This window comes from Ambystoma mexicanum, chromosome 12 (genome assembly GCF_040938575.1).
Source record: "Ambystoma mexicanum isolate Mex_15411 chromosome 12, UKY_AmexF1_1, whole genome shotgun sequence".
In the NCBI taxonomy this organism is placed as follows: domain Eukaryota; kingdom Metazoa; phylum Chordata; class Amphibia; order Caudata; family Ambystomatidae; genus Ambystoma; species Ambystoma mexicanum.
The window spans coordinates 1105883554-1105909100 of record NC_090936.1 but is presented as its reverse complement, the minus strand read 5'-3'; positions in this window follow the sequence as shown (position 1 = coordinate 1105909100).

Here is a 25547-nt window from a genome sequence, read left to right as displayed (position 1 = left end):
TGTCCGTCTTGTTCGATGGCAAGTTGAAAGTGTTCTAAGAACTCTCTCGGTGTCCTGAAATGTTCGTAAATAAAAAAATGGGGGTGTGTTCTAAAAACTCACGCGTTGTCCTGAAATGTTCGTAGGGGGTGTCCTGAAGATGCTGTCCGTATTGTTCGATGGCAAGTTAAAAGTGTTCTAAGAACTGTCTCTGTGTCCTGAAATGATCACAAATAAACAAAATGGGGGTGTGTTCTAAGAACACACGCGTTGTCCTTAAATGTTCGTAGGGGTGTCCTGAAGACGCTGTCCGTATTGTTTGATGGCAAGTTGAAAGTGTTCTAAGAACACTCAGGGTATCCTGAAATTTTCGCCCACATACAAAATGGGGGTGTGTTCTAAGAACACACGCGTTGTCCTGAAATGTTCGTAGGGGGTGTCCTGAGGACGCTGTCCATATTGTTCGTTGTCGAGTTGAAAGTGTTCTAAGAACTCTCGCTGTGTCCTGAAATGTTCGTAGGGGGTGTCCTGAGGACGCTGTCCGTATTGTTCGTTGTCGAGTTGAAAGTGTTCTAAGAACTCTCTCGGTGTCCTGAAATGTTTGTAGCGGGTGTCCTGAAGACGCTGTCTGTCTTGTTCGATGGCAAGTTGAAAGTGTTCTAAGAACTCTCTCGTTGTCCTGAAATGTTCGTAGGGGGTGTCTTGAAGACGCTGTCCGTATTGTTTGATGGAAAGTTGAAAGTGTTCTAAGAACACTTGGGGTGTCCTGAAATGTTCGCAGGAGGTGTCCTGAAGACGCTGTCCATATTGTTCGATGGCAAGTTGAAAGTGTTCTAAGAACACTCGGGGTGTCCTGAAATGTTCGTAGGGGGTGTTCTGAAGACGCTGTCCGTATTGTTCGTTGTCGAGTTGAAAGTGTTCTAAGAACTCTCGCAGTGTCCTGAAATGTTCGTAGGGGGTGTTCTGAAGACGCTGTCCGTATTGTTCGATGGCAAGTTGAAAGTGTTCTAAGAACACTCGGGGTGTCCTGAAATGTTCGCAAATAAACGAAATTGGGGTGTGTTCTATGAACACACGCGTTGTCCTGAAATGTTCGCAGGAGGTGTCCTGAAGACGCTGTCCGTATTGTTCGATGGCAAGTTGAAAGTGTTCTAAGAACACTCGGGGTGTCCTGAAATGTTCGCAGGAGGTGTCCTGAAGACGCTGTCCATATTGTTCGATGGCAAGTTGAAAGTGTTCTAAGAACACTCGGGGTGTCCTGAAATGTTCGTAGGGGGTGTTCTGAAGACGCTGTCCGTATTGTTCGTTGTCGAGTTGAAAGTGTTCTAAGAACTCTCGCAGTGTCCTGAAATGTTCGTAGGGGGTGTTCTGAAGACGCTGTCCGTATTGTTCGATGACAAGTTGAAAGTGTTCTAAGAACACTCGGGGTGTCCTGAAATGTTCGCAAATAAACGAAATTGGGGTGTGTTCTATGAACACACGCGTTGTCCTGAAATGTTCTCAGGAGGTGTCCTGAAGACGCTGTCCGTATTGTTCGATGGCAAGTTGAAAGTGTTCTAAGAACACTCGGGGTGTCCTGAAATGTTCGCAAATAAACAAAATGGGGGTGTTCTGAGGACGCTGTCCGTATTGTTCGTTGTCAAATTGAAAGTGTTCTAAGAACTCTCGCATTGTCCTGAAATGTTCGCACATAAACAAAATGGGGGTGTGTTCTAAGAACACACTCGTTGTCCTGAAATGTTCGTAGAGGGTGTCCTGAGGACGCTGTCCATATTGTTTGTTGTCGAGTTGAAAGTGTTCTAAGAACTCTCGCAGTGTCCTGAAATGTTCGTAGGGGGTGTTCTGAAGACGCTGTCCGTATTGTTCGTTGTCGAGTTGAAAGTGTTCTAAGAACTCTCGCAGTGTCCTGAAATGTTCGTAGGGGGTGTTCTGAAGACGCTGTCCGTATTGTTCGATGGCAAGTTGAAAGTGTTCTAAGAACACTCGGGGTGTCCTGAAATGTTCGCAAATAAACGAAATTGGGGTGTGTTCTATGAACACACGCGTTGTCCTGAAATATTCGCAGGAGGTGTCCTGAAGACGCTGTCCGTATTGTTCGATGGCAAGTTGAAAGTGTTCTAAGAACACTCGGGGTGTCCTGAAATGTTCGCAAATAAACAAAATGGGGGTGTTCCGAGGACGCTGTCCGTATTGTTCGTTGTCAAATTGAAAGTGTTCTAAGAACTGTCTCAGTTTCCTGAAATGTTCGCAAATAAACAAAATGGGGGTGTGTTCTAAGAACACACGCGTTGCCCTGAAATGTTCGCAGGAGGTGTCCTGAAGACGCTGTCCGTATTGTTCAATGGCAAGTTGAAAGTCTTCTAAGAACTCTCTCGTTTTCCTGAAATGTTCGTAGGTGGTGTTCTGAAGACGCTGTCCGTATTGTTCAATGGCAAGTTGAGAGTGTTCTAAGAACTGTCTCAGTTTCCTGAAATGTTCGCAAATAAACAAAATGGGGGTGTGTTCTAAGAACACACGCGTTGCCCTGAAATGTTCGCAGGAGGTGTCCTGAAGACGCTTTCCGTATTGTTCGATGGCAAGTTGAAAGTGTTCTAAGAACACTCGGGGTGTCCTGAAATGTTCGCAAATAAACAAAATGGGGGTGTTCTGAGGACGCTGTCCGTATAGTTCGTTGTCAAGTTGAAAGTGTTCTAAGAACTCTCGCGTTGTCCTGAAATGTACGCACATAAACAAAATGGGGGTGTGTTCTAAGAGCACACTCGTTGTCCTGAAATGTTCGTAGGGGGTGTCCGGAGGACGCTGTCCATATTGTTTGTTGTTGAGTTGAAAGTGTTCTAAGAACTCTCGTGGGGTCATGAAATGTTCGCAGTGGGTGTCCTTAAAACGCTGTCCGTATTGTTCGATGGCAAGTTGAAAGTGTTCTAAGAACACTCGGGGTGTCCTGAAATGTTCGCAAATAAACAAAATGGGGGTGTTCTGAGGACTCTGTCCTTCTTGTTCGATGGCAAGTTGAAAGTGTTCTAAGAACACTCGGGGTGTCCTGAAATGTTTGCACATAAACAAAATGGGGGTGTGTTCTAAGAACACACGCGTTGTCCTGAAATGTTCGTAGGGGGTGTCCTGAGGACGCTGTCCATATTGTTCATTGTCGAGTTGAAAGTGTTCTGAGAACTCTCGCGGTGTCCTGAAATGTTCGTAGGGGGTGTCCTGAAGACGCTGTCCGTATTGTTCGATGGCAAGTTGAAAGTGTTCTAAGAACTCTCGCGTTGTCCTGAAATGTTCGTAGGGGGTGTTCTGAAAACGCTGTCTGTATTGTTCGATGTCAAGTTGAAAGTGTTCTAAGAACTCTTGCGTTGTCCTGAAATGTTCGCACATAAAAAAAATTGGGGTGTCTTCTAAGAACACACGTGTTGTCCTGAAGTGTTCTAAGAACTCTCGCAGTGTCCTGAAATGTTCGCAGGGGGTGTCCTGAAGACGCTGTCCGTATTGTTCGATGGCAAGTTGAAAGTGTTCTAAGAACTGTCTCGGTTTCCTGAAATGTTCGCAAATAAACAAAATGGGGGTGCGTTCTAAGAACACTCGGGGTGTCCTGAAATGTTCGCAAATAAACAAAATGGGGGTGTTCTGAGGACGATGTCCGTATTGTTCGTTGTCAAGTTGAAAGTGTTCTAAGAACTCTTGCGTTGTCCTGAAATGTTCGCACATAAACAAAATGGGGGTGTGTTCTAAGAACACATGCGTTGTCCTGAAATGTTCGTAGGGGTGTCCAGAAGACGCTGTCCGTCTTGTTCGATGGCAAGTTGAAAGTGTTCTAAGAACTCTCTCGGTGTCCTGAAATGTTCGTAAATAAAAAAATGGGGGTGTGTTCTAAAAACTCACGCGTTGTCCTGAAATGTTCGTAGGGGGTGTCCTGAAGATGCTGTCCGTATTGTTCGATGGCAAGTTAAAAGTGTTCTAAGAACTGTCTCTGTGTCCTGAAATGATCACAAATAAACAAAATGGGGGTGTGTTCTAAGAACACACGCGTTGTCCTTAAATGTTCGTAGGGGTGTCCTGAAGACGCTGTCCGTATTGTTTGATGGCAAGTTGAAAGTGTTCTAAGAACACTCAGGGTATCCTGAAATTTTCGCCCACATACAAAATGGGGGTGTGTTCTAAGAACACACGCGTTGTCCTGAAATGTTCGTAGGGGGTGTCCTGAGGACGCTGTCCATATTGTTCGTTGTCGAGTTGAAAGTGTTCTAAGAACTCTCGCGGTGTCCTGAAATGTTCGTAGGGGGTGTCCTGAAGATGCTGTCCGTATTGTTCGATGGCAAGTTGAAAGTGTTCTAAGAACACTCGGGGTGTCCTGAAATGTTCGCAAATAAACAAAATGGGGGTGTTCTGAGGACGCTGTCCGTATTGTTCGTTGTCAAGTTGAAAGTGTTCTAAGAACTCTTGCGTTGTCCTGAAATGTTCGCACATAAACAAAATGGGGGTGTGTTCTAAGAACACACGCGTTGTCCTGAAATGTTCGTAGGGGGTGTCCTTAGGACGCTATCCGTATTGTTCGATGGCAAGTTGAAAGTGTTCTAAGAACTGTCTCGGTGTCCTGAAATGTTCGTAAATAAACAAAATGGGGGTGTGTTCTAAGAACTCACTTGTTGTCCTGAAATGTTCGTAGGGGGTGTCCTGAAGATGCTGTCCGTATTGTTCGATGGCAAGTTGAAAGTGTTCTAAGAACTCTCGCGTTGTCCTGAAATGTTCGTAGGGGGTGTCCTTAGGACGCCATCCGTATTGTTCGATGGCAAGTTGAAAGTGTTCTAAGAACTGTCTCGGTGTCCTGAAATGTTCGTAAATAAACAAAATGGGGGTGTGTTCTAAGAACTCACTTGTTGTCCTGAAATGTTCGTAGGGGGTGTCCTGAAGATGCTGTCCGTATTGTTCGATGGCAAGTTGAAAGTGTTCTAAGAACACTCGGGGTGTCCTGAAATGTTCGCACATAAACAAAATGGGGGTGTGTTCTAAGAACACACGCATTGTCCTGAAGTGTTCTAAGAACTCTCGCGGTGTCCTGAAATGTTCGTAGGGGGTGTCCTGAAGACGCTGTCCGTATTGTTCGATGGCAAGTTGAAAGTGTTCTAAGAACTCTCGCATTGTCCTGATATGTTCGTAGGGGGTGTTCTGAAGACGCTGTCCGTATTGTTCATTGTCAAGTTGAAAGTGTTCTAAGAACTCTCGAGTTGTCCTGAAATGTTCGCACATAAACAAAATGGGGGTGTGTTCTAAGAACACACGCGTTGTCCTGAAGTGTTCTAAGAACTCTCGCAGTGTCCTGAAATGTTCGCAGGGGGTGTCCTGAGGCCGCTGTCCGTATTGTTCGTTGTCGAGTTGAAAGTGTTCTAAGAACTCTCGTGGTGTCCTGAAATGTTCGCAGGGGGTGTCCTTAAGACGCTGTCCGTATTGTTCGATGGCAAGTTGAAAGTGTTCTAAGAACTCTTGCATTGTCCTGAAATGTTCGCACATAAACAAAATGGGGGTGTGCTCTAAGAACACACGCGTTGTCCTGAAATGTTCGTAGGGGGTGTCCTGAGAACGCTGTCCGTATTGTTCGTTGTCGAGTTGAAAGTGTTCTAAGAACTCTCGCGGTGTCCTGAAATGTTCGTAGGGGGTGTTCTGAAGACGCTGTCCGTATTGATCGTTGTCAAGTTGAAAGTGTTCTAAGAACTCTCGCGTTGTCCTGAAATGTTCGCACATAAACAAAATGGGGGTGTGTTCTAAGAACACACGCGTTGTCCTTAAGTGTTCTAAGAACTCTCGCAGTGTCCTGAAATGTTCATAGGGGGTGTACTGAAGACACTGTCCGTATTGTTCGATGGCAAGTTGAAAGTGTTCTAAGAACTGTCTCGGTGTCCTGAAATTTTCGTAAATAAAAAAGATGGGTGTCTGTTCTGAGAACTCACGCGTTGTCCTGAAATGTCCGCACATAAACAAAATGGGGGACACAAGCATTGTCCTGAAGTGTTCTAAGAACTCTCGCGGTGTCCTGAAATGTTTGTAGGGGGTGTCCTGAAGACGCCGTCCGTATTGTTCGATGGCAAGTTGAAAATGTTCTAAGAACTCTCGGGTTGTCCTCAAATGTTCGTAGGGGGTGTTCTGAAGACGCTGTCCGTATTGTTCATTGTCAAGTTGAAAGTGTTCTAAGAACTCTCGCGATGTCCTCAAATGGTCGCACATAAACAAAATGGGGGTGTGTTCTAAGAACACACGCGTTGTCCTGAAATATTAGTAGGGGGTGTCCTTAGGACGCTGTCCGTATTGTTCGATGGCAAGTTGAAAGTGTTCTAAGAACTGTCTCGGTGTCCTGAAATGTTCGTAAATAAACAAAATGGGGGTGTGTTCTAAGAACTCACTCGTTGTCCTGAAATGTTCGTAGGGGGTGTCCTGAAGATGCTGTCCGTATTGTTCGATGGCAAGTTGAAAGTGTTCTAAGAACTGTCTCGATTTCCTGAAATGTTCGCAAATAAACAAAATGGGGGTGTGTTCTAAGAACACACGCGTTGTCCGGAAATGTTCGCAGGAGGTGTCCTGAAGACGCTGTCCGTGTTGTTCAATGGCAAGTTGAAAGTGTTCTAAGAACACTCAGGGTGTCCTGAAATGTTCGCAAAATAAACAAAATGGGGGTGTTCTGAGGACGCTGTCCATATTGTTCATTGTCAAGTTGAAAGTGTTCTAAGAACTCTTGCGTTGTCCTGAAATGTTCGCACATAAACAAAATGGGGGTGTGTTCTAAGAACACACGCGTTGTCCTGAAATGTTCGTAGGGGGTGTCCTGAGGACGCTGTCCATATTGTTCGTTGTCGAGTTGAAAGTGTTCTAAGAACTCTCGCGGTGTCCTGAAATGTTTGTAGGGGGTGTACTGAAGACGCTGTCCATCTTGTTCGATGGCAAGTTGAAAGTGTTCTAAGAACTCTCTCGTTGTCCTGAAATGTTCGTAGGGGTGTTCTTAAGACGCTGTCCGTATTGTTCGTTGTCAAGTTGAAAGTGTTCTAAGAACTCTCGCGTTGTCCTGAAATGTTCGCACATAAACAAAAAGTAGTGTGTTCTAAGAACACACGCGTTGTCCTGAAGTGTTCTAAGAACTCTTGCGGTGTCCTGAAATGTTCGTAGGGGGTGTCCTGAAGACACTGTCTGTATTGTTCGATGGCAAGTTGAAAGTGTTCTAAAAACAGTCTCGGTGTCCTGAAATGTTCGTAAATAAAAAAAATGGGGGTGTGTTCTAAAAACTCACGCGTCGTCCTGAAATGTTCGTAGGGGGTGTCCTGAAGATGCTGTCCGTATTGTTCGATGGCAAGTTGAAAGTGTTCTAAGAACTCTAGTGGTGTCCTGAAATGTTCGCAAGGGGGGTGTCCTTAAGACGCTGTCCGTATTGTTCGATGGCAAGTTGAAAGTGTTCTAAGAACACTCGGGGTTTCCTGAAATGTTCGCAAATAAACAAAATGGGGGTGTGTTCTAAGAACACACGCGTTGTCCTGAAATGTTCGTAGGGTGTGTCCTGAGAACGCTGTCCGTATTGTTCGTTGTCGAGTTGAAAGTGTTCTAAGAACTCTCGCGTTGTCCTGAAATGTTCGTACGGGGTGTTCTGAAGACGCTGTCCGTATTGTTCGTTGTTGAGTTGAAAGTGTTCTAAGAACTCTCGCGGTGTCCTGAAATGTTCGTAGGGGGTGTCCTGAAGACGCTGTCCGTATTGTTCGATGGCAAGTTGAAAGTGTTCTAAGAACTGTCTCGGTGTCCTGAAATTTTCGTAAATAAAAAAGATGGGTGTCTGTTCTGAGAACTCACGCGTTGTCCTGAAATGTCCGCACATAAACAAAATGGGGGACACAAGCGTTGTCCTGAAGTGTTCTAAGAACTCTCGCGGTGTCCTGAAATGTTTGTAGGGGGTGTCCTGAAGACGCCGTCCGTATTGTTCGATGGCAAGTTGAAAATGTTCTAAGAACTCTCGGGTTGTCCTGAAATGTTCGTAGGGGGTGTTCTGAAGACGCTGTCCGTATTGTTCATTGTCAAGTTGAAAGTGTTCTAAGAACTCTCGCGATGTCCTCAAATGGTCGCACATAAACAAAATGGGGGTGTGTTCTAAGAACACACGCGTTGTCCTTAAGTGTTCTAAGAACTCTCGCAGTGTCCTGAAATGTTCATAGGGGGTGTCCTGAAGACACTGTCCGTATTGTTCGATGGCAAGTTGAAAGTGTTCTAAGAACTGTCTCGGTGTCCTGAAATTTTCGTAAATAAAAAAGATGGGTGTCTGTTCTGAGAACTCACGCGTTGTCCTGAAATGTCCGCACATAAACAAAATGGGGGACACAAGCGTTGTCCTGAAGTGTTCTAAGAACTCCCGCGGTGTCCTGAAATGTTTGTAGGGGGTGTCTTGAAGACGCCGTCCGTATTGTTCGATGACAAGTTGAAAATGTTCTAAGAACTCTCGGGTTGTCCTGAAATGTTCGTAGGGGGTGTTCTGAAGACGCTGTCCGTATTGTTCATTGTCAAGTTGAAAGTGTTCTAAGAACTCTCGCGATGTCCTCAAATGGTCGCACATAAACAAAATGGGGGTGTGTTCTAAGAACACACGCGTTGTCCTGAAATATTAGTAGGGGGTGTCCTTAGGACGCTGTCCGTATTGTTCGATGGCAAGTTGAAAGTGTTCTAAGAACTGTCTCGGTGTCCTGAAATGTTCGTAAATAAACAAAATGGGGGTGTGTTCTAAGAACTCACTCGTTGTCCTGAAATGTTCGTAGGGGGTGTCCTGAAGATGCTGTCCGTATTGTTCGATGGCAAGTTGAAAGTGTTCTAAGAACTGTCTCGATTTCCTGAAATGTTCGCAAATAAACAAAATGGGGGTGTGTTCTAAGAACACACGCGTTGTCCGGAAATGTTCGCAGGAGGTGTCCTGAAGACGCTGTCCGTATTGTTCAATGGCAAGTTGAAAGTGTTCTAAGAACACTCAGGGTGTCCTGAAATGTTCGCAAAATAAACAAAATGGGGGTGTTCTGAGGACGCTGTCCGTATTGTTCATTGTCAAGTTGAAAGTGTTCTAAGAACTCTTGCGTTGTCCTGAAATGTTCGCACATAAACAAAATGGGGGTGTGTTCTAAGAACACACGCGTTGTCCTGAAATGTTCGTAGGGGGTGTCCTGAGGACGCTGTCCATATTGTTCATTGTCGAGTTGAAAGTGTTCTAAGAACTCTCGCGGTGTCCTGAAATGTTTGTAGGGGGTGTACTGAAGACGCCGTCCATCTTGTTCGATGGCAAGTTGAAAGTGTTCTAAGAACTCTCTCGTTGTCCTGAAATGTTCGTAGGGGTGTTCTTAAGACGCTGTCCGTATTGTTCGTTGTCAAGTTGAAAGTGTTCTAAGAACTCTCGCGTTGTCCTGAAATGTTCGCACATAAACAAAAAGGAGTGTGTTCTAAGAACACACGCGTTGTCCTGAAGTGTTCTAAGAACTCTTGCGGTGTCCTGAAATGTTCGTAGGGGGTGTCCTGAAGACACTGTCTGTATTGTTCGATGGCAAGTTGAAAGTGTTCTAAAAACAGTCTCGGTGTCCTGAAATGTTCGTAAATAAAAAAAATGGGGGTGTGTTCTAAAAACTCACGCGTCGTCCTGAAATGTTCGTAGGGGGTGTCCTGAAGATGCTGTCCGTATTGTTCGATGGCAAGTTGAAAGTGTTCTAAGAACTCTAGTGGTGTCCTGAAATGTTCGCAGGGGGTGTCCTTAAGACGCTGTCCGTATTGTTCGATGGCAAGTTGAAAGTGTTCTAAGAACACTCGGGGTTTCCTGAAATGTTCGCAAATAAACAAAATGGGGGTGTGTTCTAAGAACACACGCGTTGTCCTGAAATGTTCGTAGGGTGTGTCCTGAGAACGCTGTCCGTATTGTTCGTTGTCGAGTTGAAAGTGTTCTAAGAACTCTCGCGTTGTCCTGAAATGTTCGTAGGGGGTGTTCTGAAGACGCTGTCCGTATTGTTCGTTGTTGAGTTGAAAGTGTTCTAAGAACTCTCGCGGTGTCCTGAAATGTTCGTAGGGGGTGTCCTGAAGACGCTGTCCGTATTGTTCGATGGCAAGTTGAAAGTGTTCTAAGAACTCTCGCGTTGTCCTGATATGTTCGTAGGGAGTGTTCTGAAGACGCTGTCCGTATTGTTCGTTGTCAAGTTGAAAGTGTTCTAAGAACTCTCGAGTTGTCCTGAAATGTTCGCACATAAACAAAATGGGGGTGTGTTCTAAGAACACACGCATTGTCCTGAAGTGTTCTAAGAACTCTTGCAGTGTCCTGAAATGTTCGCAGGGGGTGTCCTGAGGGCGCTGTCCGTATTGTTCTTTGTCGAGTTGAAAGTGTTCTAAGAACTCTCGTGGTGTCCTGAAATGTTCGCAGGGGGTGTCCTTAAGACGCTGTCCGTATTGTTCGATGGCAAGTTGAAAGTGTTCTAATAACACTCGGGGTGTCCTGAAATGTTCGCAAATAAACGAAATGGGGGTGTTCTGAGGACGCTGTCCGTATTGTTTGTTGTCAAGTTGAAAGTGTTCTAAGAACTCTTGCATTGTCCTGAAATGTTCGCACATAAACAAAATGGGGGTGTGCTGTAAGAACACACGCGTTGTCCTGAAATGTTCGTAGGGGGTGTCCTGAGAACGCTGTCCGTATTGTTCGTTGTCGAGTTGAAAGTGTTCTAAGAACTCTCGCGGTGTCCTGAAATGTTCGTAGGGGGTGTTCTGAAGACGCTGTCCGTATTGATCGTTGTCAAGTTGAAAGTGTTCTAAGAACTCTCGCGTTGTCCTGAAATGTTCGCACATAAACAAAATGGGGGTGTGTTCTAAGAACACACGCGTTGTCCTTAAGTGTTCTAAGAACTCTCGCAGTGTCCTGAAATGTTCATAGAGGGTGTCCTGAAGACACTGTCCGTATTGTTCGATGGCAAGTTGAAAGTGTTCTAAGAACTGTCTCGGTGTCCTGAAATTTTCGTAAATAAAAAAGATGGGTTTCTGTTCTAAGAACTCACGCGTTTTCCTGAAATGTCCGCACATAAACAAAATGGGGGACACAAGCGTTGTCCTGAAGTGTTCTAAGAACTCTCGCGGTGTCCTGAAATGTTTGTAGGGGGTTTCCTGAAGAGGCCGTCCGTATTGTTCGATGGCAAGTTGAAAATGTTCTAAGAACTCTCGCGCTGTCCTGAAATGTTCGTAGGGGGTGTTCTGAAGACGCTGTCCGTATTGTTCATTGTCAAGTTGAAAGTGTTCTAAGAACTCATGCGTTGTCCTGAAATGTTCGCACATAAACAAAATGGGGGTGTGTTCTAAGAACACATGCGTTGTCTTGAAGTGTTCTAAGAACTCTCGCGGTGTCCTGAAATGTTCGTAGGGGGTGTCCTGAAGACGCTGTCCGTATTGTTCGATGTCGAGTTGAAAGTGTTCTAAGAACTCTCGCGGTGTCCTGAAATGTTCGTAGGGGGTGTCCTGAAGACGCTGTCCGTATTGTTCGTTGTCAAGTTGAAAGTGTTCTAAGAACTCTTGCGATGTCCTGAAATGGTCGCACATAAACAAAATGGGGGTGTGTTCTAAGAACACACGCGTTGTCCTGAAATATTCGTAGGGGGTGTCCTTAGGACGCTGTCCGTATTGTTCGATGGCAAATTGAAAGTGTTCTAAGAACTGTCTCGGTGTCCTGAAATGTTCGTAAATAAACAAAATGGGGGTGTGTTCTAAGAACACACGCGTTGTCCTGAAATGTTCGCAGGAGGTGTCCTGAAGACGCTGTCCGTATTGTTCAATGGCAAGTTGAAAGTGTTCTAAGAACACTCGGGGTGTCCAGAAATGTTCGCAAAATAAACAAAATGGGGGTGTTCTGAGGACGCTGTCCGTATTGTTCATTGTCAAGTTGAAAGTGTTCTAAGAACTCTTGCGTTGTCCTGAAATGTTCGCACATAAACAAAATGGGGGTGTGTTCTAAGAACACACGCGTTGTCCTGAAATGTTCGTAGGGGGTGTCCTGAGGACGCTGTCCATATTGTTCGTTGTCGAGTTGAAAGTGTTCTAAGAACTCTCGCGGTGTCCTGAAATGTTTGTAGGGGGTGTACCGAAGACGCTGTCCGTCTTGTTCGATGACAAGTTGAAAGTGTTCTAAGAACTCTCTCGTTGTCCTGAAATGTTCGTAGGGGGTGTTCTTAAGACGCTGTCCGTATTGTTCGTTGTCAAGTTGAAAGTGTTCTAAGAACTCTCACGTTGTCCTGAAATGTTCGCACATAAACAAAAAGGGGGTGTGTTCTAAGAACACACGCGTTGTCCTGAAGTGTTCTAAGAACTCTTGCGGTGTCCTGAAATGTTCGTAGGGGGTGTCCTGAAGACACTGTCTGTATGGTTCGATGGCAAGTTGAAAGTGTTCTAAAAACAGTCTCGGTGTCCTGAAATGTTCGTAAATAAAAAAAATGGGGGTGTGTTCTAAAAACTCACGCGTCGTCCTGAAATGTTCGTAGGGGGTGTCCTGAAGATGCTGTCCGTATTGTTCGATGGCAAGTTGAAAGTGTTCTAAGAACTGTCTCGGTGTCCTGAAATGTTCGCAAATAAACAAAATGGGGGTGTGTTCTAAGAACACACACGTTGTCCTGAAATGTTCGTAGGGGGTGTCCTGAGGGTGCTGTCCGTATTGTTCGTTGTCGAGTTGAAAGTGTTCTAAGAACTCTCGTGGTGTCCTGAAATGTTCGCAGGGGGTGTCCTTAAGACGCTGTCCGTATTGTTCGATGGCAAGTTGAAAGTGTTCTAAGAACACTCGGGGTGTCCATAAATGTTCGCAAATAAACAAAATGGGGGTGTGTTCTAAGAACACACGCGTTGTCCTGAAATGTTCGTAGGGGGTGTCCTGAGACCGCTCTCCGTATTGTTCGTTGTCGAGTTGAAAGTGTTCTAAGAACTCTCGCGGTGTCCTGAAATGTTCATAGGGGGTGTTCTGAAGACGCTGTCCGTATTGATCGTTGTCAAGTTGAAAGTGTTCTAAGAACTCTCGCAGTGTCCCGAAATGTTCATAGGGGGTGTCCTGAAGACACTGTCCGTATTGTTCGATGGAAAGTTGAAAGTGTTCTAAGAACTGTCTCGGTGTCCTGAAATTTTCGTAAATAAAAAAGATGGATGTGTGTTCTAAGAACTCACGCGTTGTCCTGAAATGTCCGCACATAAACAAAATGCGGGACACAAGCGTTGTCCTGAAGTGTTCTAAGAACTCTCGCGGTGTCCTGAAATGTTTGTAGGGGGTGTCCTGAAGACGCCGTCCGTATTGTTCGATGGCAAGTTGAAAATGTTCTAAGAACTCTCGCGTTGTCCTGACATGTTCGTAGGGGGTGTTCTGAAGACGCTGTCCGTATTGTTCATTGTCAAGTTGAAAGTGTTCTAAGAACTCTTGCGTTGTCCTGAAATGTTCGCACCGAAACAAAATGGGGGTGTGTTCTCAGAACACATATGTTGTCTTGAAGTGTTCTAAGAACTCTTGCGTTGTCCTAAAATGTTCGTAGGGGGTGTCCTGAAGACGCTGTCTGTATTGTTTGTTGTCGAGTTGAAAGTGTTCTAAGAACTCTCGCATTGTCCTGAAATGTTCGCACATAAACAAAATGGGGGTGGGTTCTAAGAACACATGCGTTGTCCTGAAGTGTTCTAAGAACTCTCGCAGTGTCCTGAAATGATCGTAGGGGGTGTTCTGAAGACGCTGTCCGTATTGTTCGATGTCGAGTTGAAAGTGTTCTAAGAACTCTCGCGGTGTCCTGAAATGTTCGTAGGGGGTGTCCTGAAGACGCTGTCCGTATTGTTCGTTGTCAAGTTGAAAGTGTTCTAAGAACTCTCGCGATGTCCTGAAATGGTCGCACATAAACAAAATGCGGGTGTGTTCTAAGAACACACGCGTTGTCCTGAAATGTTCGTAGGGGGTGTCCTTAGGACGCTGTCCGTATTGTTCGATGGCAAGTTGAAAGTGTTCTAAGAACTGTCTCGGTGTCCTGAAATGTTCGTAAATAAACAAAATGGGGTGTGTTCTAAGAACTCACTCGTTGTCCTGAAATGTTCGTAGGGGGTGTCCTGAAGATGCTGTCCGTATTGTTCGTTGTCGAGTTGAAAGTGTTCTAAGAACTCTCGCGCTGTCCTGAAATGTTTGTAGGGGGTGTCCCGAAGACGCTGTCCGTCTTGTTCGATGGCAAGTTGAAAGTGTTCTAAGAACACTCGGGGTTTCCTGAAATGTTCGCAAATAAACAAAATGGGGGTGTGTTCTAAGAACACACGCGTTGTCCTGAAATGTTCGTAGGGTGTGTCCTGAGAACGCTGTCCGTATTGTTCGTTGTCGAGTTGAAAGTGTTCTAAGAACTCTCGCGTTGTCCTGAAATGTTCGTAGGGGGTGTTCTGAAGACGCTGTCCGTATTGTTCGTTGTTGAGTTGAAAGTGTTCTAAGAACTCTCGCGGTGTCCTGAAATGTTCGTAGGGGGTGTCCTGAAGACACTGTCCGTATTGTTCGATGGCAAGTTGAAAGTGTTCTAAGAACTCTCGCGTTGTCCTGATATGTTCGTAGGGAGTGTTCTGAAGACGCTGTCCGTATTGTTCGTTGTCAAGTTGAAAGTGTTCTAAGAACTCTCGAGTTGTCCTGAAATGTTCGCACATAAACAAAATGGGGGTGTGTTCTAAGAACACACGCATTGTCCTGAAGTGTTCTAAGAACTCTTGCAGTGTCCTGAAATGTTCGCAGGGGGTGTCCTGAGGGCGCTGTCCGTATTGTTCTTTGTCGAGTTGAAAGTGTTCTAAGAACTCTCGTGGTGTCCTGAAATGTTCGCAGGGGGTGTCCTTAAGACGCTGTCCGTATTGTTCGATGGCAAGTTGAAAGTGTTCTAATAACACTCGGGGTGTCCTGAAATGTTCGCAAATAAACGAAATGGGGGTGTTCTGAGGACGCTGTCCGTATTGTTTGTTGTCAAGTTGAAAGTGTTCTAAGAACTCTTGCATTGTCCTGAAATGTTCGCACATAAACAAAATGGGGGTGTGCTGTAAGAACACACGCGTTGTCCTGAAATGTTCGTAGGGGGTGTCCTGAGAACGCTGTCCGTATTGTTCGTTGTCGAGTTGAAAGTGTTCTAAGAACTCTCGCGGTGTCCTGAAATGTTCGTAGGGGGTGTTCTGAAGACGCTGTCCGTATTGATCGTTGTCAAGTTGAAAGTGTTCTAAGAACTCTCGCGTTGTCCTGAAATGTTCGCACATAAACAAAATGGGGGTGTGTTCTAAGAACACACGCGTTGTCCTTAAGTGTTCTAAGAACTCTCGCAGTGTCCTGAAATGTTCATAGAGGGTGTCCTGAAGACACTGTCCGTATTGTTCGATGGCAAGTTGAAAGTGTTCTAAGAACTGTCTCGGTGTCCTGAAATTTTCGTAAATAAAAAAGATGGGTTTCTGTTCTAAGAACTCACGCGTTTTCCTGAAATGTCCGCACATAAACAAAATGGGGGACACAAGCGTTGTCCTGAAGTGTTCTAAGAACTCTCGCGGTGTCCTGAAATGTTTGTAGGGGGTTTCCTGAAGAGGCCGTCCGTATTGTTCGATGGCAAGTTGAAAATGTTCTAAGAACTCTCGCGCTGTCCTGAAATGTTCGTAGGGGGTGTTCTGAAGACGCTGTCCGTATTGTTCATTGTCAAGTTGAAAGTGTTCTAAGAACTCTTGCGTTGTCCTGAAATGTTCGCACATAAACAAAATGGGGGTGTGTTCTAAGAACACATGCGTTGTCTTGAAGTGTTCTAAGAACTCTCGCGGTGTCCTGAAATGTTCGTAGGGGGTGTCCTGAAGACGCTGTCCGTATTGTTCGTTGTCAAGTTGAAAGTGTTCTAAGAACTCTTGCGATGTCCTGAAATGGTCGCACATAAACAAAATGGGGGTGTGTTCTAAGAACACACGCGTTGTCCTGAAATATTCGTAGGGGGTGTCCTTAGGACGCTGTCCGTATTGTTCGATGGCAAATTGAAAGTGTTCTAAGAACTGTCTCGGTGTCCTGAAATGTTCGTAAATAAACAAAATGGGGGTGTGTTCTAAGAACACACGCGTTGTCCTGAAATGTTCGCAGGAGGTGTCCTGAAGACGCTGTCCGTATTGTTCAATGGCAAGTTGAAAGTGTTCTAAGAACACTCGGGGTGTCCTGAAATGTTCGCAAAATAAACAAAATGGGGGTGTTCTGAGGACGCTGTCCGTATTGTTCATTGTCAAGTTGAAAGTGTTCTAAGAACTCTTGCGTTGTCCTGAAATGTTCGCACATAAACAAAATGGGGGTGTGTTCTAAGAACACACGCGTTGTCCTGAAATGTTCGTAGGGGGTGTCCTGAGGACGCTGTCCATATTGTTCGTTGTCGAGTTGAAAGTGTTCTAAGAACTCTCGCGGTGTCCTGAAATGTTTGTAGGGGGTGTACCGAAGACGCTGTCCGTCTTGTTCGATGACAAGTTGAAAGTGTTCTAAGAACTCTCTCGTTGTCCTGAAATGTTCGTAGGGGGTGTTCTTAAGACGCTGTCCGTATTGTTCGTTGTCAAGTTGAAAGTGTTCTAAGAACTCTCACGTTGTCCTGAAATGTTCGCACATAAACAAAAAGGGGGTGTGTTCTAAGAACACACGCGTTGTCCTGAAGTGTTCTAAGAACTCTTGCGGTGTCCTGAAATGTTCGTAGGGGGTGTCCTGAAGACACTGTCTGTATGGTTCGATGGCAAGTTGAAAGTGTTCTAAAAACAGTCTCGGTGTCCTGAAATGTTCGTAAATAAAAAAAATGGGGGTGTGTTCTAAAAACTCACGCGTCGTCCTGAAATGTTCGTAGGGGGTGTCCTGAAGATGCTGTCCGTATTGTTCGATGGCAAGTTGAAAGTGTTCTAAGAACTGTCTCGGTGTCCTGAAATGTTCGCAAATAAACAAAATGGGGGTGTGTTCTAAGAACACACGCGTTGTCCTGAAATGTTCGTAGGGGGTGTCCTGAGGGTGCTGTCCGTATTGTTCGTTGTCGAGTTGAAAGTGTTCTAAGAACTCTCGTGGTGTCCTGAAATGTTCGCAGGGGGTGTCCTTAAGACGCTGTCCGTATTGTTCGATGGCAAGTTGAAAGTGTTCTAAGAACACTCGGGGTGTCCTGAAATGTTCGCAAATAAACAAAATGGGGGTGTGTTCTAAGAACACACGCGTTGTCCTGAAATGTTCGTAGGGGGTGTCCTGAGACCGCTCTCCGTATTGTTCGTTGTCGAGTTGAAAGTGTTCTAAGAACTCTCGCGGTGTCCTGAAATGTTCGTATGGGGTGTTCTGAAGACGCTGTCCGTATTGATCGTTGTCAAGTTGAAAGTGTTCTAAGAACTCTCGCAGTGTCCCGAAATGTTCATAGGGGGTGTCCTGAAGACACTGTCCGTATTGTTCGATGGAAAGTTGAAAGTGTTCTAAGAACTGTCTCGGTGTCCTGAAATTTTCGTAAATAAAAAAGATGGATGTGTGTTCTAAGAACTCACGCGTTGTCCTGAAATGTCCGCACATAAACAAAATGCGGGACACAAGCGTTGTCCTGAAGTGTTCTAAGAACTCTCGCGGTGTCCTGAAATGTTTGTAGGGGGTGTCCTGAAGACGCCGTCCGTATTGTTCGATGGCAAGTTGAAAATGTTCTAAGAACTCTCGCGTTGTCCTGACATGTTCGTAGGGGGTGTTCTGAAGACGCTGTCCGTATTGTTCATTGTCAAGTTGAAAGTGTTCTAAGAACTCTTGCGTTGTCCTGAAATGTTCGCACCGAAACAAAATGGGGGTGTGTTCTAAGAACACATATGTTGTCTTGAAGTGTTCTAAGAACTCTTGCGTTGTCCTAAAATGTTCGTAGGGGGTGTCCTGAAGACGCTGTCTGTATTGTTTGTTGTCGAGTTGAAAGTGTTCTAAGAACTCTCGCATTGTCCTGAAATGTTCGCACATAAACAAAATGGGGGTGGGTTCTAAGAACACATGCGTTGTCCTGAAGTGTTCTAAGAACTCTCGCAGTGTCCTGAAATGATCGTAGGGGGTGTTCTGAAGACGCTGTCCGTATTGTTCGATGTCGAGTTGAAAGTGTTCTAAGAACTCTCGCGGTGTCCTGAAATGTTCGTAGGGGGTGTCCTGAAGACACTGTCCGTATTGTTCGTTGTCAAGTTGAAAGTGTTCTAAGAACTCTCGCGATGTCCTGAAATGGTCGCACATAAACAAAATGCGGGTGTGTTCTAAGAACACACGCGTTGTCCTGAAATGTTCGTAGGGGGTGTCCTTAGGACGCTGTCCGTATTGTTCGATGGCAAGTTGAAAGTGTTCTAAGAACTGTCTCGGTGTCCTGAAATGTTCGTAAATAAACAAAATGGGGTGTGTTCTAAGAACTCACTCGTTGTCCTGAAATGTTCGTAGGGGGTGTCCTGAAGATGCTGTCCGTATTGTTCGTTGTTGAGTTGAAAGTGTTCTAAGAACTCTCGCGCTGTCCTGAAATGTTTGTAGGGGGTGTCCCGAAGACGCTGTCCGTCTTGTTCGATGACAAGTTGAAAGTGTTCTAAGAACTCTCTCGTTGTCCTGAAATGTTCGTAGGGGGTGTTCTTAAGACGCTGTCTGTGTTGTTCGTTGTCAAGTTGAAAGTGTTCTAAGAACTGTCTCGATTTCCTGAAATGTTCGCAAATAAACAAAATGGGGGTGTGTTCTAAGAACACACGCGTTGTCCTGAAATGTTCGCAGGAGGTGTCCTGAAGACGCTGTCCGTATTGTTCAATGGCAAGTGGAAAGTGTTCTAAGAACACTCGGGGTGTCCTGAAATGTTCGCAAATAAACAAAATGGGGGTGTTCTGAGGACGCTGTCCGTATTGTTCATTGTCAAGTTGAAAGTTTTCTAAGAACTCTTGCGTTGTCCTAAAATGTTCGCACATAAACAAAATGGGGGTGTGTTCTAAGAACACACGCGTTGTCCTGAAATGTTCGTAGGGGGTGTCCTGAGGACGCTGTCCATATTGTTCGTTGTCGAGTTGAAAGTGTTCTAAGAACTCTCGCGCTGTCCTGAAATGTTTGTAGGGAGTGTCCCGAAGACGCTGTCCGTCTTGTTCGATGGCAAGTTGAAAGTGTTCTAAGAACTCTCTCGTTGTCCTGAAATGTTCGTAGGGGGTGTTCTTAAGACGCTGTCTGTATTGTTCGTTGTCAAGTTGAAAGTGTTCTAAGAACTCTCGCGTTGTCCTGAAATGTTCGCACATAAACAAAAAGGGGGTGTGTTCTAAGAACACACGCGTTGTCCTGAAGTGTTCTAAGAACTCTTGCGGTGTCCTGAAATGTTCGTAGGGGGTGTCCTGAAGACACTGTCTGTATTGTTCGATGGCAAGTTGAAAGTGTTCTAAAAACAGTCTCGGTGTCCTGAAATGTTCGTAAATAAAAAAAATGGGGGTGTGTTCTAAAAACTCACGCATCGTCCTGAAATGTCGGTAGTGGGTGTCCTGAAGATGCTGTCCGTATTGTTCGATGGAAAGTTGAAAGTGTTCTAAGAACTGTCTCGGTGTCCTGAAATGTTCGCAAATAAACAAAATGGGGGTGTGTTCTAAGAACACACGCGTTGTCCTGAAATGTTCGTAGGGGGTGTCCTGAGGGCGCTGTCCGTATTGTTCGTTGTCGAGTTGAAAGTGTTCTAAGAACTCTCGTGGTGTCCTGAAATGTTCGCAGGGGGTGTCCTGAAGACGCTGTCCGTATTGTTCGATGGGAAGTTGAAAGTGTTCTAAGAACACTCGGGGTGTCCAGAAATGTTCGCAAATAAACAAAATGGGGGTGTTCTGAGGACGTTGTCCGTATTGTTCGTTGTCAAGTTGAAAGTGTTCTAAGAACTCTCGCGTTGTCCTGAAATGTTCGCACATAAACAAAATGGTGGTGTGTTCTAAGAACACACGCGTTGTCCTGAAATGTTCGTAGGGGGTGTCCTGAGAACGCTGTCCATATTGTTCGTTGTCGAGTTGAAAGTGTTCTAAGAACTCTCGCGGTGTCCTGAAATGTTCGTAGGGGGTGTTCTGAAGACGCTGTCCGTATTGTTCGTTGTCAAGTTGAAAGTGTTCTAAGAACTCTTGCGTTGTCCTGAAATGTTCGTAGGGGGTGTCCTGAAGACGCTGTCCGTATTGTTCGATGGCAAGTTGAAATGTTCTAAGAACTGTCTTGGTGTCCTGAAATGTTCGTAAATAAACAAAATGGGGGTGTGTTCTAAGAACTCACGCGTTGTCCTGAAATGTTCGTAGGGCGTGTCCTGAAGACGCTGTCCGTATTGTTCGATGGCAAGTTGAAAGTGTTCTAAGAACACTCGGGGTGTCCTGAAATGTTCGCACATAAACAAAATGGGGGTGTGTTCTAAGAACACACGCATTGTCCTGAAATGTTCATAGGGGGTGTCCTGAGGACGCTGTCCGTATTGTTCGGTGTTGAGTTGAAAGTGTTCTAAGAACTCTCGCGGTGTCCTGAAATGTTCGTAGGGGGTGTCCTGAAGACGCTGTCCGTATTCGTCGATGGCAAGTTGAAAGTGTTCTAAGAACTCTCGCGTTGTCCTGAAATGTTCGTAGGGGGTGTTCTGAAGACGCTGTCCGTATTGTTAGTTGTCAAGTTGAAAGTGTTCTAAGAACTCTCGCGTTGTCCTGAAATGTTCGCACATAAACAAAATGGGGGTGTGTTCTAAGAACACACGCGTTGTCCTGAAGTGTTCTAAGAACTCTCGCAGTGTCCTGAAATGTTCGCAGGGGGTGTCCTGAAGACGCTGTCCGTATTGTTCGATGGCAAGTTGAAAGTGTTCTAAGAACTGTCTCGGTTTCCTGAAATGTTCGCAAATAAGCAAAATGGGGGTGTGTTCTAAGAACACATGCGTTGTCCTGAAATGTTCGCAGGAGGTGTCCTGAAGACGCTGTCCGTATTGTTCGATGGCAAGTTGAAAGTGTTCTAAGAACACTCGGGGTGTCCTGAAATGTTTGCAAATAAACAAAATGGAGGTGTTCTGAGGACGCTGTGCGTATTGTTCGTTTTCAAGTTGAAAGTGTTCTAAGAACTCTTGCGTTGTCCTGAAATGTTCGCACATAAACAAAATGGGGGTGTGTTCTAAGAACACACGCGTTGTCCTGAAGTGTTCTAAGAACTCTCGCAGTGTCCTGAAATGTTTGCAGGGGGTGTCCTGAAGACGCTGTCCGTATTGTTCGATGGCAAGTTGAAAGTGTTCTAAGAACTGTCTCGGTTTCCTGAAATGTTCGCAAATAAACAAAATGGAGGTGTGTTCTAAGCACACATGCGTTGTCCTGAAATGTTCGCAGGAGGTGTCCTGAAGACGCTGTCCGTATTGTTCGATGGCAAGTTGAAAGTGTTTTAAGAACACTCGGGTGTCCTGAAATGTTTGCAAATAAACAAAATGGAGGTGTTCTGAGGACGCTGTCCGTATTGTTCGTTTTCAAGTTGAAAGTGTTCTAAGAACACACGCGTTGTCCTGAAATGTTCTTAGGGGGTGTCCTGAGAACGCTGTCCATATTGTTCGTTGTCGAGTTGAAAGTGTTCTAAGAACTCTCGCGGTGTCCTGAAATGTTCGTAGGGGGTGTTCTGAAGACGCTGTCCGTATTGTTCGTTGTCAAGTTGAAAGTGTTCTAAGAACTCTCGCGTTGTCCTGAAATGTTCGTAGGGGGTGTTCTGAAGACGCTGTCCGTATTGTTAGTTGTCAAGTTGAAAGTGTTCTAAGAACTCTCGCGTTGTCCTGAAATGTTCGCACATAAACAAAATGGGGGTGTGTTCTAAGAACACACGCGTTGTCCTGAAATGTTCGCAGGAGGTGTCCTGAAGACGCTGTCCGTATTGTTCGATGGCAAGTTGAAAGTGTTCTAAGAACTGTCTCGGTTTCCTGAAATGTTCGCAAATGAACAAAATGGGGGTGTGTTCTAAGAACACATGCGTTGTCCTGAAATGTTCGCAGGAGGTGTCCTGAAGACGCTGTCCGTATTGTTCGATGGCAAGTTGAAAGTGTTCTAAGAACACTCGGGGTGTCCTGAAATGTTTGCAAATAAACAAAATGGAGGTGTTCTGAGGACGCTGTCCGTATTGTTCGTTTTCAAGTTGAAAGTGTTCTAAGAACTCTCGCGTTGTCCTGAAATGTTCGTAGGGGGTGTCCTGAAGACGCTGTCCGTATTGTTCGTTGTCAAGTTGAAAGTGTTCTAAGAACTCTCGCGATGTCCTGAAATGGTCGCACATAAACAAAATGTGGGTGTGTTCTAAGAACACACGCGTTGTCCTGAAATATTCGTAGGGGGTGTGCTTAGGACGCTGTCCGTATTGTTCGATGGCAAGTTGAAAGTGTTCTAAGAACTGTCTCGGTGTCCTGAAATGTTCGTAAATAAACAAAATGGGGGTGTGTTCTAAGAACTCACTCGTTGTCCTGAAATGTTCGTAGGGGGTGTCCTGAAGATGCTGTCCGTATTGTTCGATGGCAAGTTGAAAGTGTTCTAAGAACTGTCTCGATTTCCTGAAATGTTCGCAAATAAACAAAATGGGGGTGTGTTCTAAGAACACACGCGTTGTCCTGAAATGTTCGCAGGAGGTGTCCTGAAGACGCTGTCCGTATTGTTCAATGGCAAGTTGAAAGTGTTCTAAGAACACTCGGGGTGTCCTGAAATGTTCGCAAAATAAACAAAATGGGGGTGTTCTGAGGACACTGTCCGTATTGTTCATTGTCAAGTTGAAAGTGTTCTAAGAACTCTCACGTTGTCCTCAAATGTTCACACATAAACAAAATGGGGGTGTGTTCTAAGAACACACGCGTTGTCCTGAAGTGTTCTAAGAACTCTTGCGGTGTCCTGAAATGTTCGTAGGGGGTGTCCTGAAGACACTGTCTGTATTGTTCGATGGCAAGTTGAAAGTGTTCTAAAAACAGTCTCGGTGTCCTGAAATGTTCGTAAATAAAAAAAATGGGGGTGTGTTCTAAAAACTCATGCATCGTCCTGAAATGTCCGTAGGGGGTGTCCTGAAGATGCTGTCCGTATTGTTCGATGGCAAGTTGAAAGTGTTCTAAGAACTGTCGCGGTGTCCTGAAATGTTCGCAAATAAACAAAATGGGGTGTGTTCTAAGAACACACGCGTTGTCCTGAAATGTTCGGAGGGGGTGTCCTGAGGGCGCTGTCCGTATTGTTCGTTGTCGAGTTGAAAGTGTTCTAAGAACTCTCGTGGTGTCCTGAAATGTTCGCAGGGGGTGTCCTGAAGACGCTGTCCGTATTGTTCGATGGCAAGTTGAAAGTGTTCTAAGAACACTCGGGGTGTCCAGAAATGTTCGCAAATAAACAAAATGGGGGTGTTCTGAGGACGCTGTCCGTATTGTTCGTTGTCAAGTTGAAAGTGTTCTAAGAACTCTCGCGTTGTCCTGAAATGTTCGCAAATAAACAAAATGGGGGTGTTCTGAGGACGCTGTCCGTATTGTTCGTTGTCAAGTTGAAAGTGTTCTAAGAACACACGCGTTGTCCTGAAATGTTCGTAGGGGGTGTCCTGAGAACGCTGTCCATATTGTTCGTTGTCGAGTTGAAAGTGTTCTAAGAACTCTCGCGGTGTCCTGAAATGTTCGTAGGGGGTGTCCTGAGGACGCTGTCCATATTGTTCGTTGTTGAGTTGAAAGTGTTCTAAGAACTCTCGCGGTGTCCTGAAATGTTTGTAGGGGGTGTACCGAAGACGCTGTCCGTCTTGTTCGATGGCAAGTTGAAAGTGTTCTAAGAACTCTCTCGTTGTCCTGAAATGTTCGTAGGGGGTGTTCTTAAGACGCTGTCCGTATTGTTCGTTGTCAAGTTGAAAGCGTTCTAAGAACTCTCACGTTGTCCTGAAATGTTCGCACATAAACAAAAAGGGGGTGTGTTCTAAGAACACACGCGTTGTCCTGAAGTGTTCTAAGAACTCTTGCGGTGTCCTGAAATGTTCGTAGGGGGTGTCCTGAAGACACTGTCTGTATGGTTCGATGGCAAGTTGAAAGTGTTCTAAAAACAGTCTCGGTGTCCTGAAATGTTCGTAAATAAAAAAAATGGAGGTGTGTTCTAAAAACTCACGCGTCGTCCTGAAATGTTCGTAGGGGGTGTCCTGAAGATGCTGTCCGTATTGTTCGATGGCAAGTTGAAAGTGTTCTAAGAACTGTCTCGGTGTCCTGAAATGTTCGCAAATAAACAAAATGGGGGTGTGTTCTAAGAACACACGCGTTGTCCTGAAATGTTCGTAGGGGGTGTCCTGAGGGTGCTGTCCGTATTGTTCGTTGTCGAGTTGAAAGTGTTCTAAGAGCTCTCGTGGTGTCCTGAAATGTTCGCAGGGGGTGTCCTTAAGACGCTGTCCGTATTGTTCGATGGCAAGTTGAAAGTGTTCTAAGAACACTCGGGGTGTCCTGAAATGTTCGCAAATAAACAAAATGGGGGTGTGTTCTAAGAACACACGCGTTGTCCTGAAATGTTCGTAGGGGGTGTCCTGAGACCGCTCTCCGTATTGTTCGTTGTCGAGTTGAAAGTGTTCTAAGAACTCTCGCGGTGTCCTGAAATGTTCGTAGGGGGTGTTCTGAAGACGCTGTCCGTATTGATCGTTGTCAAGTTGAAAGTGTTCTAAGAACTCTCGCAGTGTCCCGAAATGTTCATAGGGGGTGTCCTGAAGACACTGTCCGTATTGTTCGATGGAAAGTTGAAAGTGTTCTAAGAACTGTCTCGGTGTCCTGAAATTTTCGTAAATAAAAAAGATGGATGTGTGTTCCAAGAACTCACGCGTTGTCCTGAAATGTCCGCACATAAACAAAATGCGGGACACAAGCGTTGTCCTGAAGTGTTCTAAGAACTCTCGCGGTGTCCTGAAATGTTTGTAGGGGGTGTCCTGAAGACGCCGTCCGTATTGTTCGATGGCAAGTTGAAAATGTTCTAAGAACTCTCGCGTTGTCCTGACATGTTCGTAGGGGGTGTTCTGAAGACGCTGTCCGTATTGTTCATTCTCAAGTTGAAAGTGTTCTAAGAACTCTCGCATTGTCCTGAAATGTTCGTAGGGGGTGTCCTGAAGACGCTGTCCGTATTGTTCGTTGTCAAGTTGAAAGTGTTCTAAGAACTCTCGCGATGTCCTGAAATGGTCGCACATAAACAAAATGCGGGTGTGTTCTAAGAACACATGCGTTGTCCTGAAGTGTTCTAAGAACTCTCGCAGTGTCCTGAAATGATCGTAGGGGGTGTTCTGAAGACGCTGTCCGTATTGTTCGATGTCGAGTTGAAAGTGTTCTAAGAACTCTCGCGGTGTCCTGAAATGTTCGTAGGGGGTGTCCTGAAGACGCTGTCCGTATTGTTCGTTGTCAAGTTGAAAGTGTTCTAAGAACTCTCGCGATGTCCTGAAATGGTCGCACATAAACAAAATGCGGGTGTGTTCTAAGAACACACGCGTTGTCCTGAAATGTTCGTAGGGGGTGTCCTTAGGACGCTGTCCGTATTGTTCGATGGCAAGTTGAAAGTGTTCTAAGAACTGTCTCGGTGTCCTGAAATGTTCGTAAATAAACAAAATGGGGTGTGTTCTAAGAACTCACTCGTTGTCCTGA